Source organism: Entelurus aequoreus, linkage group LG12 (assembly GCF_033978785.1).
Source record: "Entelurus aequoreus isolate RoL-2023_Sb linkage group LG12, RoL_Eaeq_v1.1, whole genome shotgun sequence".
Classification (NCBI taxonomy): Eukaryota; Metazoa; Chordata; class Actinopteri; order Syngnathiformes; family Syngnathidae; genus Entelurus; species Entelurus aequoreus.
The window spans coordinates 16,468,385-16,488,901 of NC_084742.1; the positions used below are offsets into that span (position 1 = coordinate 16,468,385).

At 40.8% G+C, this 20,517-nt stretch overlaps 1 protein-coding gene across 5 annotated transcripts in view; it reads right to left on the reverse strand.

The window, feature by feature from the left end:
* Positions 1 to 19,561, reverse strand: part of col7a1l (collagen type VII alpha 1-like) — a 131,587-nt gene extending 112,026 nt beyond the window's left edge. For all 5 annotated transcript variants that reach the window (XM_062064897.1, XM_062064898.1, XM_062064899.1 and 2 more), the window contains exon 1: positions 19,325 to 19,561. The gene's annotated coding sequence lies outside the window, so the exon portion shown is untranslated. The remainder of the gene's footprint in view (positions 1 to 19,324) is intronic.
* Between the last annotated feature and the right edge of the window lie 956 nt (positions 19,562 to 20,517).

Sequence of the window (20,517 nt, forward strand, 5' to 3'; positions counted from 1 at the left end):
TGTGGCATAGAAAGAGAATGAGTTAAGACCTTTGTTAGTTCGGAATCTGGGTTTAACGTGGTTAGTGGAGCACCCCCTGGTGTTGTGGTTATGGCGGTCATTTACGTTAAGGAAGTAGTTTGACATGTACTTCGGTATCAGGGAGGTGTAGCGGATTTTATAGACTAGGCTCAGTGCAAGACTCTTAGTTAATGGCTGACTGGTTGTATAATAAGGCATTAATAAGTACTTAATAATGACTAATTAAGAGCCAATATGTTACTAATTTGCATGTTAATAAGCAACTAATTAATGGTGAATATGTGTTCCCCATACTAAAGTGTTACCAAGCGTTTTTTTTCTAGTGATTTAAAGCGTGTGACACTGAGAACCCATCATTCATTCACTCCACATTCACACATTGCTGATGGTAAATTACCTTTTTAGCACAAACTGGCTGCAAATTTGCGTCAATGGCCTCTCCCACCACCAAACATTCCTTCACATTTATACACCAGCGTGGGCGTCAAGTGTCTTGCCTAAGGACACGACGGCCGTGGTTGTTACAGCGGAAACTTTTAAACTGTTTAAGTTCCAGTGTTAAGGCAACGTGCTAATTCCTTTATGTGGATACAATGTAGACACAGTATGTTGACACAACTCATGTACAGGAAGTGAGTGATTACTAAGAAGAAGGCTGCGTTGTATCAGTCCAATAACTAAAGGAGTGTCACTCCCAAGGCAAGTGATGATATATGAAAATGGAGGTGCGTGCGAGTTAAATTACCAATTAAAATTCTATTTAGGAGAGTGTCGGTCATTCAGCGCCGCGCCCTGTGGCAGCTTCTCAATTGATGAAAAGCAAATGTAATGCACTTCTCAAACGTTCACCTCTGCTCCGCTGGCTCCGTCTCAAAAAGAACGAGAGCCAAGCATCACTCGCCATCATTAAATGTACCGCATCTCATGTAATGTACAGCAGCGGATTTTGCACTTTGAAGGCCTACTGAAATGAATTTTTTTTATTTAAACGGGGATAGCAGATCTATTCTATGTGTCATACTTGATCATTTCGCGATATTGCCATATTTTTGCTGAAAGGATTTAGTATAGAACAACGACGATAAAGATCGCAACTTTTGGTATCTGATAAAAAAAGGCTTGCCCCTACCGGAAGTAGCGTGACGTAGTCAATTGAACATATACGCAAAGTTCCCTATTGTTTACAATGATGGCTGCATGAAGTGAGAGAGATTCGGACCGAGAAAGCGACGATTTCCCCATTAATTTGAGCGAGGATGAAATATTTTTAAATGAGGAAAGTGCAAGTGAAGGACTAGTGGGGAGTTGAAGATGCTGTGAGAGCCGGGGATGACCTGATATTCAGCTGGAAATGACTACAACAGTAAATAAACACAAGACATATATATACTCTATTAGCCACAACACAACCAGGCTTATATTTAATATGCCACAAATTAATCCCGCATAAAAACACCTAGGTGTTTGTTATGCTAGCTCCTAGCTACTAGCTTGAGCTAGTTATAGCTCGAGCGGGTAATATGGACGGGATCCTGTATATATAACCCGCCAATACAATTCAAACACCTGCATAACACACACACTCACTCAGCCCAACCGTTCACCTAACCCAAGGTTCATAAAGCTTATATATTTAATCAAAGTTACGTACATGACACGCACGTACGGGCAAGCAATCAAATGTTTGGAAGCGCGCGGGTGGGACCTGATATTCAGCTGGGAATGACTACAACAGTAAATAAACACAAGACATATATATACTCTATTAGCCACAACACAACCAGGCTTATATTTAATATGCCACAAATTAATCCCGCATAAAAACACCTAGGTGTTTGTCATGCTAGCTCCTAGCTCCTAGCTCCTAGCTACTAGCTCGAGCTAGTTATAGCTCGAGCGGGTAATATGGACGGGATCCCGTATATATAACCCGCCAATACAATTCAAACACCTGCATAACACACACACTCACTCAGCCCAAACAACCGTTCACCTAACCCAAGGTTCATAAAGCTTATATATTTAATCAAAGTTACGTACATGACACGCACGTACGGGCAAGCAATCAAATGTTTGGAAGCGCGCGGGTGGGACCTGATATTCAGCTGGGAATGACTACAACAGTAAATAAACACAAGACATATATATTCTCTATTAGCCACAACACAACCAGGCTTATATTTAATATGCCACAAATTAATCCTAATGCTAGCTCCTAGCTCCTAGCTACTAGCTCGAGCTAGTTAAAGCAAGCGATCAAATGTTTGGAAGCGCAGCTGTGTACTCACGTTATCGCAACTGTGTATCCAAATCAAAGTCCTCCTGGTAAGAGTCTCTGTTGTCCGAGTTCTTCCATCTTGACTGCATCTTTCGGGAATGTAAACAAAGAAGCGCCGGCTGTGTACGTGTTGTTGCTGACTTCCCTCGCAAAATAGACACTTCGCACCGACAACTTTCTTCTTTGCTTGCTCAGCTTCTTTCTCCATAATGCAATGAACAAATTGCAACAGATTCACCAACACAGATGTCCAGAATACTGTGGAATAATGAGATGAAAACAGAGCTATTTCGTATTGACTTCAATGGTGTCCGAATACTTCCGTTTCAATGATTGACGTCACGCGCATACGTCAACCCTCAGAGGCGTTTCGAACCGGAAGTTTAGCGGGAAATTTAAAATTGCACTTTATAAGTTAACCCGGCCGTATTGGCATGTGTTGCAATGTTAAGATTTCATCATTGATATATAAACTATCAGACTGCGTGGTCGGTACTAGTGGCTTTCAGTAGGCCTTTAAATTGCCTGGGATAAAAAACAAAAAGATAATTTCCTTCACTTAAAGAGGTTGAACAGCTTTTTGCTGAATTTGGACGCCCACACGCTGAAGCATTTTGCAATTAAAGTGTCAGAATTGGGGCGCATCACCCAGTGCCATGGCGCGGAATCTACCTCTGGGGCCTGTTTGCTGGTGCTGGTAGTTCATCGGCTGCCTTTAAAGTGCGCATTAATGGAATGAAATGCCTGTCAGACAAATCTGACATGCGTATCAGTTCTTGTCTGCTCTCAGCCAGGCCTTTTAGGAGCACAAATACGTGTTAACGGTGTAGCCACGCTGCTGCACTCCCACTCGGGCACAACTTTTTTTTATTTTTGCTGTGATAAATTCACCAAATTAGCCGTCGGCGACTGTGACGCCAGCAGTAATGGCGACACAAGGTAAAAAGAGGCTGGCGTCGGGAGGCCCGCTTTTCGACCGGAGCGGCGGATTGAGATGCGGCCGATGTCCCAGCGTTGAGAATTAGTCATGAGTGTGTCCAATTACCACTCCCCAGCTGACAGAGGGTCTGGAAATAATGAAGGAAAGTGCTTCCCGTGCACTGGCACAGTAAATCCCATCAGCACGGAGAAAACAAAAGGCAAGGCCAACAACAAATATGTATCCCTGGATTCCAAAATGACATTGAAAACTTAGTGGGACATAACTTTATGCTTATATTAATGTCAGAAAGCCCAATCACATAATATCTACGGCTTTTTACACACACAAGTGAATGCAATGCATACTTGGTCAACAGCCATACAGGTCACACTGAGGGTGACCGTATAAACAACTTTAACACTGTTACAAATATGCACCACACCAAACAAGAATGACAAACACATGTCGGGAGAACATCCGCACCGTAACACAACATAAACACAACAGAACAAATACCCAGAACCCCTTGCAGCACTAACTGGCTGTAACATAACAACATGTGGAAAAAGTGAAGCGCTGTGAATACTTTCCGGATGCACTGTAAACCTTTTTCTACAACTTTGCCCAAAAATTGCAGTTTTGATATGGGCCAATAGTTGTTTGGTATTGTGGCATCAAGACTACTGGAAGTTCCCGTCAAAAGGCCACTACTATTTCCCCCCGCTATATACAACGCTGTGGCTAATTTATGGCTTTTTCCGGGTTCACGATCTTCACATGCCGCCAATAAAGTTATCCTTGTCAACTCCACCAATAAAATTGCCAAACGGGTCGCGGTGGACCAATGAAATTGTTCATATTAAATCAAAAGCACTCACACAATCCTTCAGTCAGCCATTTACTTACCCTCATCATGGAGAAGACAAGAGAAATACACACCGAATGAGATCGACCCGACCTTCGAAAAAGGAAATAGCCACCACCAACGGGCCCTGAAAGGCCGGACCGCCGTGCACCAAGGAAGAAGGCACATGCCCAGAGGCGACCCAACTTGAGACAAAAGTGAAAATGAGGCCAAGATAGTGGCCCTCTGGCGGCGCCAGCACGCAGGAGGCGCAGGACGACGAAGAAGACCTACTCAGTGGCCTAGTGGTTAGAGCGTCCGCCCCGAGATCGGTAGGTTGTGAGTTCAAAACCCGGCCGAGTCATACCAAAGACTATAAAAATGGGACCCATTACCTCTCTGCTTGGCACTCAGCATCAAGGGTTGGAATTGGGGGTTAAATCACCAAAAATGATTCCCGGGCGCGGCACCGCTGCTGCCCACTGCTCCCCTCACCTCCCAGGGGGTGAACAAGGAATGCAGAGGACACATTTCACCACACCTAGTGTGTGTGTGACAATCATTGGTACTTTAACTTAAGACAGCATTCTTTTGTTACATTTTTGAATATACATGAGCACATTTGTAAACATTTCATGTTTTAATGTGTAAACCTTCACCTAATATGTCCAAAAATCAAGTGGGGGTGACTTTTAATTTGGCGCACTCTATAGTGCAAAAAATTGCAGGTTTGATGACAGCAGTTTTTAAAGTCTTTGGAAATGCTTCACATTATTATTACAGGACATTACTTCATAAAACTACTGCAGTTGTTTGTAAAACATTCTATGGCAGTCATTCTCAAACTATGAAGGTTCCATCTAGTGGTAAAACAATAATCAATTAAATATTCAAACACAGTGTTACTGTTCAATAAACTGTGTGTAATGTAGTGTTGTCCCTATATCAATATTTTGGTACCGGTACTAAAAACTTTTCGATACTTTTCGGTACTTTTCGATACTTTTCTAAATAAAGGGGACCACAAAATATTGCATTAATAGCTTTATTTTAACAAAAAATCTTAGGGTACATTAAACATATGTTTCTTATTGCAAGTTTGTCCTTAAATAAAATAGTGAACATACAAGACAACTTGTCTTTAAGTAGTAAGTAAACAAACAAAGGCTCCTAATTAGACACAAATTGTGTCATTTTCCATTCTATTATTTTGTCAAAATTATTAAGTGAAGTGAATTAGATTTATATAGCACTTTTTCTCAAGTGACTCAAAGCGCTTTACATTGTGAAACCCAATATCTAAGTTACATTTAAACCAGTGTGGGTGGCACTGGGAGCAGGTGGGTAAAGCGTCTTGCCCAAGGACACAACGGCAGTGACTAGGATGGCGGAAGCGGGGATCGAACCTGCAACCCTGAAGTTGCTGGCACGGCCGCTCTACCAGCCGAGCTATACCACCCCATTAAGGACAACCTGTAAAAATGGATTATTAATCTACTTGTTCATTTACTGTTAATATCTGCTTACTTTCTCTTTTAACGTGTTCTATCTACACTTCTGTTAAAATGTAATAATCACTTATTCTTCTGTTGTTTGATACTTTACATTAGTTTTGGATGATACCACAAATTTGGGTATCAATCCGATACCAAGTTGTTACAGGATCATACATTGGTCATATTCAAAGTCCTCATGTGTCCAGGGACATATTTCCTGAGTTTATAAACATAAAATAAATGTAAAAAAATTGAAAGATGATGTTGTGATGCCAAAAAATATCGACGTAATCATAGTAGTATCGACTGGATACGCTCTTGTACTTGGTGTCATTATAGTGGATGTCAGTTGCAGATCCACCAATGGTGTTTGTTTATATTTTGACGCGGGTCAGCTACGGTGTGTAGTGAAGCATGTTTAACTATTCCTAAAAATGCGTCCGTTTTCCCTTTTTTGTCTACACACTGTGTTTGTTTGTTAGTACTCCGTGATTGTGTGCCGCTGAACATGCTCGTCTGCTCGTAAAACCAGCAATGACACGACGTGACGACGACGGGGGTGCGGGGAGGTGGTGGACCGGTACTTTTCAGAGGCGGTATAGTACCAAATATGTAATATATGTATTAGTATAGCGGTACTATACTAATACCGGTATACCGTACAACCCTAGTGTAATGTTACAATAGCCAACAATATTAAATATAATTGTTAAATAAAAACCTACTGTATTTTAATGCTGGTCATTATGGTGGTACTTGGGAGTGCCAAGTGTTTTCTAAGGTGGTACTTGGTGGAAAAAGTTTGAGAAACACTGTTCTATTGTATTCTTTTTCATACAATATTTCCTATCTAAAAGTTTGGTTATATTTTTAAAAGGCATGTTACATGTTACATACAGATTAAACTGATTTCAATTCATCCCAATTAAGTTACAAGTGTTTTGAGTTTGGTAATGGAACGAATTGAACTGGTAGGTTGAGGTACCACTGTGGATTCTTATTTGTGACAAAGCAGGTAGGGCAGACCTGGGCATTCTGCGGCCCGCGGGCCGCATCCGGCCCTTTGTGCGTCCCTGTCCGGCCCGCGTGAGGCCAATTATAAATTACAAAATACATTTTAAAAAGTATCTATGTCGAGTGTGCAATACAACGGTGCTGCTTTTGTTTTGAAAATCGTTATTTGTATTACTTCCGTGTGGACGTATGCGTGTGCGTGATTGTGAGTGAATGTGAACAACTGCAATTACAAAATAAAGTTGAAAAAACATCTATGTCCTGCGCGCAATACAACTGTTCTGCTTTTATTTTGAAAAGTATAATTTATGGGCGTGTGTCCGTGCGTAACCTGCGAGTGAAGGTGCACATGCAGCGACAAGTGATGCACGGTTTACATCCGAGACGCCAAAAAGAGAAAAGTTGATGAGGAATGCCGTGTTTTCAACAACACATGAACTGCAAAGCAACGTCCCCTCACCTAAGGTGCGTGCCTGCGCAATTGCGCACTGCTCAAGCGTCCGCTGCGCGCAGCAAGTATATGCCGCGCACCAAATCAAATCCCATCTGAATTATAAACAAAATAAACATATTTATTCTATGTAATTTTGCAATGCAACTTTGAGTGACAGTGACAACAAGCGGCCCTAACGGTGTTCGTCAACACCGTTCAATTGAACACCGTTCAATTATTGTAACGTCTATCGAGATGCTTCGAGGACAGGAATTATATCGATCACTTTATTGACCAAAACTGTTTATATTCGGACATAACCACACCAAAAACATGAGTAAAACAATTCTATCTCGAAAAACTAGTCATTTTCTGCCGTACAAACCAGGCCAAAAGCAACTTGTCATCTGTCACCAACACGCATAGCACTAAACCACTGGTGCGTTTAAGGCCACACAAAAAGTCGGACAACTCAAACACCACACAAAGTTACACTATGACTCCTCAGTCATACGTGTGCTTATTTTACTGTCATTTATTATTAATGTTAATTTATATATATTAGTCATGGAATGCTGTTACACACGCTATGTTGAAGTATTACTATTATTATTATTATTATTATTATTATTTATCTTACGGTATATATCAAAAATAATATTGAGCAAAATTTAATTGAAATATTGTCGATGTGGCCCTCCAGTAGTGCTCGGGTAGCTCATGCGGCCCCCGGTAAAAATTAATTGCCCACCCCTGAGGTAGGGGATAGGAATACGTTTGCCGTGAATTCATACGAAGCACCATGTCGTTCATCGGGTAATTGTGAGTGCCTGATCTACATACAGTTTCTCGTGTGGCATAATTTTACCCTGCAGTGTGTAATTGATACATAGTAACTACTAGATGCATAGGACGTAGGAATTCGTGACTTCAGAACATGTCTGCGCAAACACAAGTATTTAAATATGTGCTTTTACTCAGTTTGCGTTGATAGCGCCCTCTATTGCACTTGCCAGGCTGCAAACACGTTCTTATCAAGGAAAGAGTCCTGGTACATACAATGTGTAGACTAGTTTTACTTTGACTCTTGTGATAATAGCCGATGAATCTGTTTTGCCTGCAGGTGAGTGGTTTCCTTTTTTATATGCACGTGAAGGAACTCCACACCCCGTGGAGGTCAAAGTGCAGCAGCTGTCCACGCTTTAGCTCCAAGCGCCCCCATAGAGCACAGAGACAGAGGGGAGTCAGTTTGCAACTTTTGCCAAGCGAAGACCGACAGACGGACGGAAAGACATGTTTGCTCTTGCAGGGACAGAGATGTTTAGAATGAATAAAATAGCATCCTTCGGGGTGAAAAGCACAGAAACTCTGCTAGCAATTTTCCACGCTGCATGTTTTACTTACTCTTGTCATGTCTGTGTGATCATGTTTTGTTTTAGTCATGTTTTGTTTTGTTTAGTTATTGGACTCCTTAGTTTCTGTTTACGCTCCATTGTTTTTGTTTCCATGACTGCCCATTAGTTTGCACTCGCGCACCTGTCACTAATCATGTCACTGCTATTTAAGCCTGTCTGTTTCTGTTGATCGTCCTGGTGACATTATCCATACTACCTCTGCTACCCATGAGATTCCTGTTTACTATAGTTCATGCTTCATGCCATGCTACAGTAAGTGTTTTTGTTTCATGTTCATAGTTAATTGCCTTTGTGCTAGTCTTTTGTTTCATTAGTTAAGTTTGTTCTCCGCCATTGTGGGCGCCTTTTGTTTGCTTCCTTTTTTGTAGTTTAGAGTTAAAAATAAAAGATGTCCTTACCTTCACGCCTTGCCCGCTCCAACTTTACTTGCATCTCGGGAAAACAAACAACCCATAGTCCAAGTCTTGACAACTCTCAATCTGTGCTGCTTTTAATACCGTGCAGAACATTCTAGGCTTGCAAACACAACAAAAGAGCTGAATGTTATTTTGCTACAAAACTGATCAAGCTTGCTTAAAGTGTTTGGATTTTAAGTATGGAATTTACAAAGATTGTATACTAAAATACACAAGTATAGGTTAGTGTTGTCCCGATACCAATATTTTGGTACCGGTACCAAAATTATTTCGATAGTTTTCGGTACTTTTCTAAATAAAGGGCACCACAAAAAAAACACAAAACTAACAAAAGACTTTAAATATATCAATTTAACAAACAATCTTAGGGTACATTAAACATATGTTTATTATTGCAACTTTGTCCTTAAATAAAATACTGAACATACAAGACAACTTGTCTTTTAGTAGTAAGTAAACAAACAAAGGCTCCTAATTAGTCTGCTGACATATGCAGTAACATAGTGTGTCATTTATCATTCTATTATTTTATCATTATTATTATTTTTTGTAGAAAATGGATTACTAATCTACTTGTTCATTTACTGTTAATATCTGCTTACTTTCTCTTTTAACATGTTCTATCTACACTTCTGTTAAAATGTAATAATCACTTATTCTTCTGTTGTTTGACACTTTACATTAGTTTTGGATGACACCACAAATTTAGGTATCAATCCGATACCAAGTCTTTACAGGATCATACATTGATCATATTCAAAGTCCTCATGTGTCCGGGGACATATTTCCTGAGTTTATAAACATAATATAAATTTTTTTTTTAAAAACGACAGAAGATGTTGTGATGCCAAAAAATATCGACGTAATCATAGTAGTATCGACTAGATACACTACTGTACTTGGTATCATTATGGATGTCAGGTGTAGATCCACCAATGGCGTTTGTTTACATTTTGATGCCAGTGAGCTACGGTGTGTAGTGAAGCATGTTTAGCTATTCCTCGTCCTGCAGGGATGATACTTGCAAGAAACTTACTTTATTTGTCGCCATGGAGACCAGGATTAGTGATTTAGAAGTAGCTCAAACACTGCCGACGGCCGATGGACTTATTTAGCCTCAAGCTAGCTAACCATGTCTTAAAGCACCTCTTCCTGAGGGCCTTTCAGTGTTATAACTTCATCTTTATTGTTAGTTTTTAAGCCTAAATGCGTCCGTTCTCCCTTTTTCTGTCTACACGCTGTGTCTGCTTGTAAGTACTCCGTGATTGTGCACTGCCGAACATGCCCCTCTGCTCGTAAACCAGCAATGACACGACGGAGGAGCGGGGGGTTGGCGGACCCGTACTTTTCAGAGGAGGAATAGTAGCGAATATGATTCATTAGTATCGCGGGACTATACTAATAATGGTATACCGTACAACCCTAGTATAGGTATAATTTATATAGGAATAGGAGCTGTCTCTGAGCTATTTGGTATGCTTTAGGTTGTGCTGAGGTTACTGGCCTCCCCACCACCAGTTGGCATAGTGAACATCAAAGTGTACACCATAAGATCCCACCAAAACATCCGGTCTTACTCGCTAGCACTAGCTTATAACTAGAGAGGGACATAACTTTGTTTTTCCAACCATAGGAAGAGAGAAAGTGAGTGCAAAAGACAGTGCATAGAAAGAACTGGATGATGTCCATTGAATTAGAGAAAGAAATCATCAAAAACATGACAGACCTTGTAGCTAGCTAACTTGGTGACGCAGTTGAAACGTGGCACTGCTAGTCTGCACCATACTGAAGCAGAATGAGTCGATAACGTCAGCCAAGAATTGTGAAATAATACCTAAATGGCAGACATTTGTTCATGACAATATGGAGAAGCTGCTGATGGTGTGTTTGATGGAGAAGCGGCTAAAGGGATACTGTAGAAGTCCACTCTCAAGGTAAATGCTGTGCATTATTACTACATTACTTCATAACACTACTGTACCTGTTTGTACTACATTATGTTGTATTGTTTTTCATACAATATGTATTGTCCTAAAGTTTTTTTCTTTTTAAAAAGCATGTTATATGTTAAAATTGTGCTGTTTTGAGGGCCAAGCACAGTTCAAATTGACTTTAATTCAATTCAATGGGCGACACTGTTTTAAAATTTGAGGTATAAGCTGTGTCATAGAACCAATTAAAGGCCTACTGAAATGAAATGTTCTTATTTAAACGGGGATAGCAGGTCCATTCTATGTGTAATACTTGATCATTTCGCGATATTGCCATATTTTTGCTGAAATGATTTAGTAGAGAACATCGACGGTAAAGTTTGCAACTTTTGGTCGCTGATAAAAAAGCCTTGCCTGTACCGGAAGTAGCGTGACGTCACAGGTTGTGGAGCTCCTCACATCTGTACATTGTTTACAATCAAGGCCACCCAGCAGCAAGAGCGATTCGGACCGAGAAAGCGACGATTTCCCCATTAATTTGAGCGAGGATGAAAGATTTGTGGATGAGGAAAGTGAGAGTGAAGGACTAGAGGGCAGTGGAAGCGATTCAGATAGGGAAGATGCTGTGAGAGGCGGGTGGGACCTGATATTCAGCTGGGAATGACTAAAACAGTAAATAAACACAAGACATATATATACTCTATTAGCCACAACACAACCAGGCTTATATTTAATATGCCACAAATTAATCCGCATAACAAACACCTCCCCCCTCCCGTCCATATAACCCACCAATACAAATCAAACACCCGCACAACACACTCAATCCCACAGCCCAAAGTACCGTTCACCTCCCCAAAGTTCATACAGCACATATATTTCCCCAAAGTTACGTACGTGACATGCACATAGCGGCACGCACGTACGGGCAAGCGATCAAATGTTTGGAAGCCAAAGCTGTACTCACGGTAGCGCGTATCCAACTCAAAGTCCTCCTGGTTGTGTTGCTGCAGCCGGCCGCTAATACACCGCTTCCCACCTACAGCTTTCTTCTTTGCTGTCTTCATTGTTCATTAAACAAATTGCAAAAGATTCACCAACACAGATGTCCAGAATATGTGGAATTTTGCGATGAAAACAGACGACTTAATAGCTGGCCACAATGGTGTCCCAATATGTCTGCACAATCCGTGACGTCACGCGCAAACGTCATCATACCGAGACGTTTTCAGCAGAATATTTCGCGGGAAATTTAAAATTGCACTTTACTAATCTAACCCGGCCGTATTGGCATGTGTTGCAATGTTAAGGTTTCATCATTGATATATAAACTATCAGACTGCGTGGTCGGTAGTAGTGGGTTTCAGTAGGCCTTTAAAGGCCTACTGAAAGCCACTACTACCGACCACGCAGTCTGATAGTTTATATATCAATGATGAAATCTTAACATTATAACACATGCCAATACGGCCGGGTTAACTTATAAAGTGACATTTTAAATTTGCCGCTAAACTTCCGGTTCGAAACGCCTCTGAGGATGACGTATGCGCGTGACGTAGCCCGGCGAACACGGGTATGCCTTCCACATTGAAGTCGATACGAAAAAGCTCTGTTTTCATTTCATAATTCCACAGTATTCTGGACATCTGTGTTCGTGAATCTGTTTCAATCATGTTCATTGCATTATGGAGAAGGAAGCCAAGCAAGCAAAGAAGAAAGTTGTCGGTGCGAAATGGACGTATTTTTCGAACGTAGTCAGCCACAACAGTACACAGCCGGCGCTTCTTTGTTTACATTCCCGAAAGATGCAGTCAAGATGGAAGAACTCGGATAACAGAGACTCTAACCAGGAGGACTTTTGATTTGGATACACAGACGCCTGTAGAGAACTGGGACAACACAGACTCTTACCAGGATTACTTTGATTTGGATGACAAAGACGCAGACGTGCTACTGTGAGTATGCAGCTTTGGCTTTTTTTTGCGTATGTACGTAACTTTTTTAAAATATATAAGCTTTATGAACCTTGGGTTAGGTGAACGGTCTTTTGGGCTGAGTGATTGTGTGTGTTGATCATGTGTTTGAATTGTATTGGCGTGTTCTATGGAGCTAGGAGCTAGCAGAGGAGCTAGCATAACACGTACCGTACCTACGTGCGCGTCACGTACGTAACTTTTTAAAAATATATAAGCTTTATGAACCTTGGATTAGGTGAACGGTCTTTTGGGCTGAGTGATTGTGTGTGTTGATCATGTGTTTGAATTGTATTGGCGTGTTCTATGGAGCTAGGAGCTAGCAGAGGAGCTAGGAGCTAGCATAACAAACACGCAGGTGTTATTATGCAGGATTAATTTGTGGCATATTAAATATAAGCCTGGTTGTGTTGTGGCTAATAGAGTATATATATGTCTTGTGTTTATTTACTGTTGTAGTCATTCCCAGCTGAATATCAGGTACCGTGAGTATGCAGCCTTGGCTGCTAAACATTCGATAACTTGACCGTATGTGCGCGTCACGTACGTAACTTTTTAAAAATATATAAGCTTTATGAACCTTGGGTTAAGGAAACGGTCTTTTGGGCTGAGTGATGGTGTGTGTTGATCAGGTGTTTGAATTGTATTGGCGTGTTCTATGGAGCTAGGAGCTAGCAGAGGAGCTAGGAGCTAGCATAACAAACACGCAGGTGTTTTTATGCAGGATTAATTTGTGGCATATTAAATATAAGCCTGGTTGTGTTGTGGCTAATAGAGTATATATATGTCTTGTGTTTATTTACTGTTGTAGTCATTCCCAGCTGAATATCAGGTCACCCCCGGCTCTTACAGCATCTTCCCTATCTGAATAGCTTCAACTCCCCACTAGTCCTTCACTTGCACTTTACTCATCCACAAATCTTTCATCCTCGCTCAAATTAATGGGGAAATTGTCGCTTTCTCGGTCCGAATCTCTCTCACTTCATGCGGCCATCATTGTAAACAATAGGGAACTTTGCGTATATGTTCAACTGACTACGTCACGCTACTTCCGGTAGGGGCAAGCCTTTTTTTTATCAGATACCAAAAGTTGCAATCTTTATCGTCGTTGTTCTATACTAAATCCTTTCAGCAAAAATATGGCAATATCGCGAAATGATCAAGTATGACACATAGAATAGATCTGCTATCCCCGTTTAAATAAAAAAAATTCATTTCAGTAGGCCTTTAAACTTGTAGCCCGGGGTAACACTGTATACTGCATTTCTCTAAGAAGAATATATGGTTTCTCCATTGCTTGCCTACTAAATATAAATATAGCCATTATCCAGCCTCACATGTGTTTCTCAAAATGCTTCTTTCCACACAATATTTGACCAACATGCATGAACATACTCAAGAAAAAGTGAGCTGGAATGTGTCTCCTGGTGTTGCGTAATAGTGCACGTCGGTCACAGTTGAAGGATGATACACACATGCAAGCAGAGACAAGTCCAACACGAGTGGGTCATTGCAACTTTTGTGGCAGTGCTCAATAGAATGGAAAATGGCTGAAGGTAGGGAGGGTAAAGTGCTGAGAGGCACGTTCCTGTTTATTGTGCAAGATTCAGGCATATAAACATGGCCGCCTATACAGGGTTTTTATGAGCTGACCTTTTAATATGATGAGAAAACATTTTGGAGCTGAGAAAAAGATTGATCGCTGTGTAAATTATACATGTCATGTGACTTTTGTCCAAAAGGTTTCTTCGGTTCAAAAATGGTACAGAGGAGAAGGTTTGCCTAAGACAGGGATTTGAAATGTGAAAATATATTAAGGCCCAATTCTGATTTTTTTTGCCCTAAAGCAGGGGTGTCAAACCAGTTTTAGATCGGGGGCCACATGGAGAAAAATCTACTCCCAAATGGGCCGGACTGGTAAAATCCCGGCACAATGACTTAAAAATAATGACAACTTCAGATTGTTTTCTTTGTTTAAAAATAGAACAAGCACATTCTGAAAATGTGCAAATCATAATGTGGTTGTTTTTTTTTTTACACTTATATGTTGCGGGTAAAAGTATTCTTCCTTTATTCGTCGTTATTTATACTTTCTGAATAAATGATGTAATAATGTTCATCAGTCAACTCATTGGTGTTAATTTTCAATCTATCAAGATAAAAAAAATTATCAAAATCAAATTACAGGATGTTATTCATGTAGTTTGCTCATTTTCCTCGACTAGAGCACTAACATCATGTGGTTGATTTTTTTTTAACATACGTAGCATCATCTACAAAGATACAAAGAATTGCTATTGTGACATCCAGTGGGTACATTTAGAACAGCTGTTTCTTTCATTAAAACATTTCGGCTCATTTTTATACTTAGCAAACTCATAGCATAAAACTTGTTTGCGGGCCTGATACTGTTTTAATTGGTTTTTCCCTTTAAAATTGTTTTTATTTATATTTATTTTTATATTGTTTTTATATTGGTTCTATATTTATTTATTTTTTGTTTTTATTCAGTCATTGGTGGAGCTAAGGATAATATTTGATTATTGGTTTTAATATTGTTGTGCAGCACTTTGGAAACATTTTTGTTGTTTAAATGTGCTATATAAATAAAGTGGATTGGATTGGATTGGATTGATCCAGCCCGTGGGCCGTACATTTGACACCTCTGCCCTAAAGTGACACAGATCTGATTTTTTTTTTGCTAGTCTTAACACTCCAAAAGGCTTCAAATCTGATATTTTCGCATCAGATTCAGGCCACATCAGGAAGTAGTCCAAATCCAATTGGAACCAGATCTTCACAAATGTGACTTCGGTCTAAACGCAACGCGAGCTAAGTCAATCGTGCGCACAGGGAGAGACGCAGCCCGCCAGCGGAAGTGGATGCGTCATCACAACAGTGTGTTATTTGTCAATAGTGTCCAAATAACAGGCGAAATGTAATATATAAATATATATTTTGATTTCAAAGAAATATGATTGTTGAAGGACCGGAATTGACGCTGTGGTGTATTTGCTTACATCTCACGTATACATTGTGTAAGTCGTTTACGTAGAGTTGAAAAATAAAGCTGACGTAGATCCACGCTGATGTCTGTGTTGCCTCTACTTAGCAGCCATAAAAAGGTTAGAACGCTCCCAAATATATTACACTATATATATATCCATTCATACGTATTACTTTAAGTTATTTTCATGTAAAAAACACAAATTTTTAAGGTGTGGCGACTTATTTTTATTTGTTGTAGTAGTAGCGACTTCCTTGTTCATTTATGGAACCCGGTCCACGTCCTTTATTTTCACTTTATCGCCGTAAAAGCCACATTGGGGCCTCTGCACATTTACACTGGAGTCTGATAAACATCACATTTTACCTGCAGTGTGAACAGTCAGCTGGAAAAAAAACCTGATTTCGAAAAAATCTGATTTAAGCCACTTTGGCCTGCAGTGTAAACATAGTCTTAGCTTATGTGTTATAGGTGGCAAAGCAAATAATTATCCTAGTATAATTTGTCTATAAAATTGTCATAGCTATACCACTGTAAGTTTATGAATTGTTGCGTGCGACCAGTCTTCCTCTCTGGGAATAAAACACTGATCTGTCCCAAGTTCTTTTGTATGACATATATGTTGAGTAAAAAGGACCCCAGAGACAGAATGATATTATAATAACATTAGGTGTTTTACTAAAGCTTTAGGAGACCAGCCCTTACAATGCGACAATAGCATCAGCAAGAAGAGGTCTAAATCCAAACAAAAAGAGTCACCTTATGTAGAGCGAAAAACAGCCCCTCTTCTTATCCCAGAACAAGCTAGTCAGATTACTTCTAGACCTCCACCCCAGATCCCACCTCACTCCTACCCACTTCTCCAAAGTGGGCTGGCTCAGGGTGGAGGACAGAGTAAAACAACTTGCACTGAGCCTAGTCTATAAAATCCACTACACCTCCCTGATACCGAAGTACATGTCAAACTACTTCCTTAACGTAAATGACCGCCATAACCACAACACCAGGGGGAGCTCCACTAACCACGTTAAACCCAGATTCCGAACTAACAAAGGTCTTAACTCATTCTCTTTCTATGCCACATCAATGTGGAATGCGCTCCCAACAGTTATAAAAGAAAGGGCATCTCTATCCTCCTTCAAAACCGCAATAAAAGTTCACCTCCAGGCAGCTACAACCCTAAACTAACACCCTCCCCGGATTGTTAATAATCAAATGTAAACAATCAAATGTAGATACTTCTTCTTATGCCTTCTGATCTCTCTCTCTCTCGCTCTCTCTCTCTCTCTCTCTCTCTGTCCACTACTTGCTGTCCATATCCTACCAAGTCAGACCTACACTGTTACAATATCCTTTTCTCTGTTCTCAATTGTTGATGTCTGATGATAACAACCAAACCTAACCCCCCCCCCCCCCCCCCCCCCCCCCTCCACACCCCGGATTGTAAATAATGTAAATAATTCAATGTGATTATCTTGTGTGATGACTGTATTATGATGATAGTATATATCTGATACTATATATCTGTATCATGAATCAATTTAAGTGGACCCCGACTTAAACAAGTTGAAAAACTTATTCGGGTGTTACCATTTAGTGGTCAATTGTACGGAATATGTACTTCGCTGTGCAACCTACTAATAAAAGTCTCAATCAATCAATCAACCAATGGCCCAGAAAGGAGCGATAAGGAACTGGCCAAAGCAGCTCTGTGAGCCGACAATCAGGAGCCCTTAAGACAAAACAAAGAGTTTACTAGCGGATATAAGATAAAAGCAAGGAGGTCACGAGAAGACACATTACATGGGAAAATACTAGCTGCTTTAACCCTTGGGTGGTGTTCGGGTCTGTGGGACCCGTTTTTGATTTTTATTAAAAGAAAAATGATACAATTATTTAATTTTTCAAACTGAGACTTACTGGCTTTGGCTCATTTTCTGTGAAAAACATATATCAGAATACATATTTAATGAACACACACCATACACCCCCCCCTAAACACATTTCTATTACATATAAGATGTCCGGGTCCACCCGGGGCTAATAGAAGTCCAGACACAACATCCGCACGTGTGTGTCCTTTCCTTCCAGATGTGCTAAGCTCAGGTGGAGTGCAGAGGAGATGGCGTCCTCTGTGGAGCGGTTAGGGCGATAAGCGAACTGGTATGGGTCGAATGTGGGGGGAAGTCTGGAGACAATGTATTCCTTTACCAGCCTCTCGAAGCACTTCATTACAGATGTTTTTTTGGGATAAGGTAAACATCTGTTCAGTACTTTAACATAAAAGTGTTTGATTGTGAGGCATTAAAAGCCACAAAATGCAACGGGTGCATCAGACCCACAAACACTGGCTGAGTAACAACAATATGAACACCACACAAGGGTTAAACATGACTATGGATTAAAAAAAAACACTTAAAAATATCTCATTCTCACAGAACATTAAATGGAAAACACACCCGTCTTTCCGTGTCTCCTACCATTGTTCCAGTGAAGCCAAGTGCCGCATACGCTTCATCATATTATGGTACAACAACATAAGCCTGTTCCCCGAGGTCATATGCGGCCCCCTGGCATCGCACTGGGCCATCACAAGGGTGGCCCACCCCACTATTTGAGAAGGATTGGTGTTATCAAAACTTAATTAATAACAAATTAATTTAATTATCAGAAGATGCAGAGGGCTGATAATTTAACTGCTGGCTGAAAATAGCCTCTGGCCAGCACTTTGGACATTCCTGACTTACAACCTCCAATACACAAATCAAAGTAAAATTCTGCTTAGGGCCCCAATTTAGCCAGGGGCGGCCCTGCTTACAATAATGTCCTGACAACTCCCCCCCAAAGATTGTCTCATTCCGTGGGAAGAGTGGCTACAAACAAGTTGTTTCGTCACCTAGCGTCCCACCTCGGTGTGGCGCGGGCTGGAAGAGTGGCCGTGCCAGCAAAGCAACCTGAGGGTTCTTGGTTCGATCCCCACCTTCTAACAACCTCGTCACGTCCGTTGTGTCCTTAAGCAAGACACTTCACCCTTGCTCCTGATGGGTCGTGGTTAGGGCCTTGCATGGCAGCTCCCGCCATCAGCGTGTGAATGGGTGAATGTGGAAATACTGTCAAAGCGCTTTGAGTACCTTGAAGGTAGAAAAGCGCTATACAAGTATAACCCATTTACCATTTACCTAGCAGGCGAACGACCAATTGGATGCAGAAAGGTCATTCAACACCGCTAACAACACAAATGTACTGTGACCACCCCCCAGGGCAGGGGTCGGCAACCCAAAATGTTGAAAGAGCCATATTGGAGCAAAAATACAAAAAACAAATCTGTCTGGAGCCGCAAAAAATTAAAAGCCATATTATATACAGATAGTATGTCATGAGATATACATTGAATTAAGAGGACTTAAAGGAAACTAAATGACCTCAAATATAGCTACAAATGAGGCATAATGATGCAATATGTACATATAGCTAGCCTAAATAGCATGTTAGCATCGATTAGCTTGCAGTCATGCATTGACCAAATATGTCTGATTAGCACTCCACACAAGTCAATAACATCAACAAAACTCACCTTTGTGTATTCACGCACAACGTTAAAAGTTTGGTGGACAAAATGAGACAGAAAAAGAAGTGGCATAAAACACGTCCTAGAAAGTCGGAGAAAGTTATATATGTAAACAAACTGGGGTGAGTTCAAGGACCGCCAAAATTAGTAGGACAAAACGGCGCTCGCCAAATACTTGAATCAGTGAAGCATGTTTAATATAAACAGTGTGATTTACAACAATTAGGGAGGTTTGTGTCATGTTTGTCCTCCTACAGAAACCATATTAAAACCAAAAATATTTTTTTCCCCCTCATCTTTTTCCATTTTTCATACATTTTTGAAAAAGCTCCAGAGAGCCACTAGGGCGGCGCTAAAGAGCCGCATGCGGCTCTAGAGCCGCGGGTTGCCGACCCCCGCCCCAGGGGATATAAATGAGGAACCTCACTTAAAATTTCAGAATTGAAGAAGTCAAAAGGTCTTCAACAGGCAATAGGAGTCCGGTCACCTCAATTCAACCTCTGCGGAATGAGCCCATGAGGTGACATCAGGAATTAAAGCTAAGGACACTCAGGAGGTTTTTCAGTTTTTACCCCCGTGTTATTTCCCATAGCATTCAGCTCGCCCATCACCCTTTGAAAAGTCCCACTTTCAACTCATTCGATATGCACAGCGTCGTCAAGAGTGCAGGCACAAGGACGCCAGTCTGTTTGATAGCCAGACATTCAGTGGAATCAATCGCATTGACGGGGAGTGGAGTGGACTGCGAAGTCGGGAAAAAAAGCGGTAGAGCCAGCGACAAGAGGATAAAAAGGCCCAAAGAAAAAACCAGAACAAGAGAATGACCAAGAAAGCAAGGTTATATCTATCCATACACATGCAAAACAATGATTCAAGATGGAGAGAGCTTGACAAGTGACAGAGAGCATAGCTCCTATTTGTCATCACTCTTTAGAAGAATGATCCACTGCATAATGGGAGGTCAAATCCTTGTGTACACACATCATCACTTTCTAGTGACAGGAACTTCATCCCTTAGCTGCTACCACTGGTCGATGGTTCCAAGATGAGGTTGTCCCACTTCCACTGAACCCCATTTCTGTACATGAAGGGGAACATGAGTTATATATCATATACTGCAGTGTTTTTCAACCTTTTTTGAGCCAAGGCACATTCTTTTCATTCATTAAAAAAATGCGGAGGCACACCACCAGCAGAAA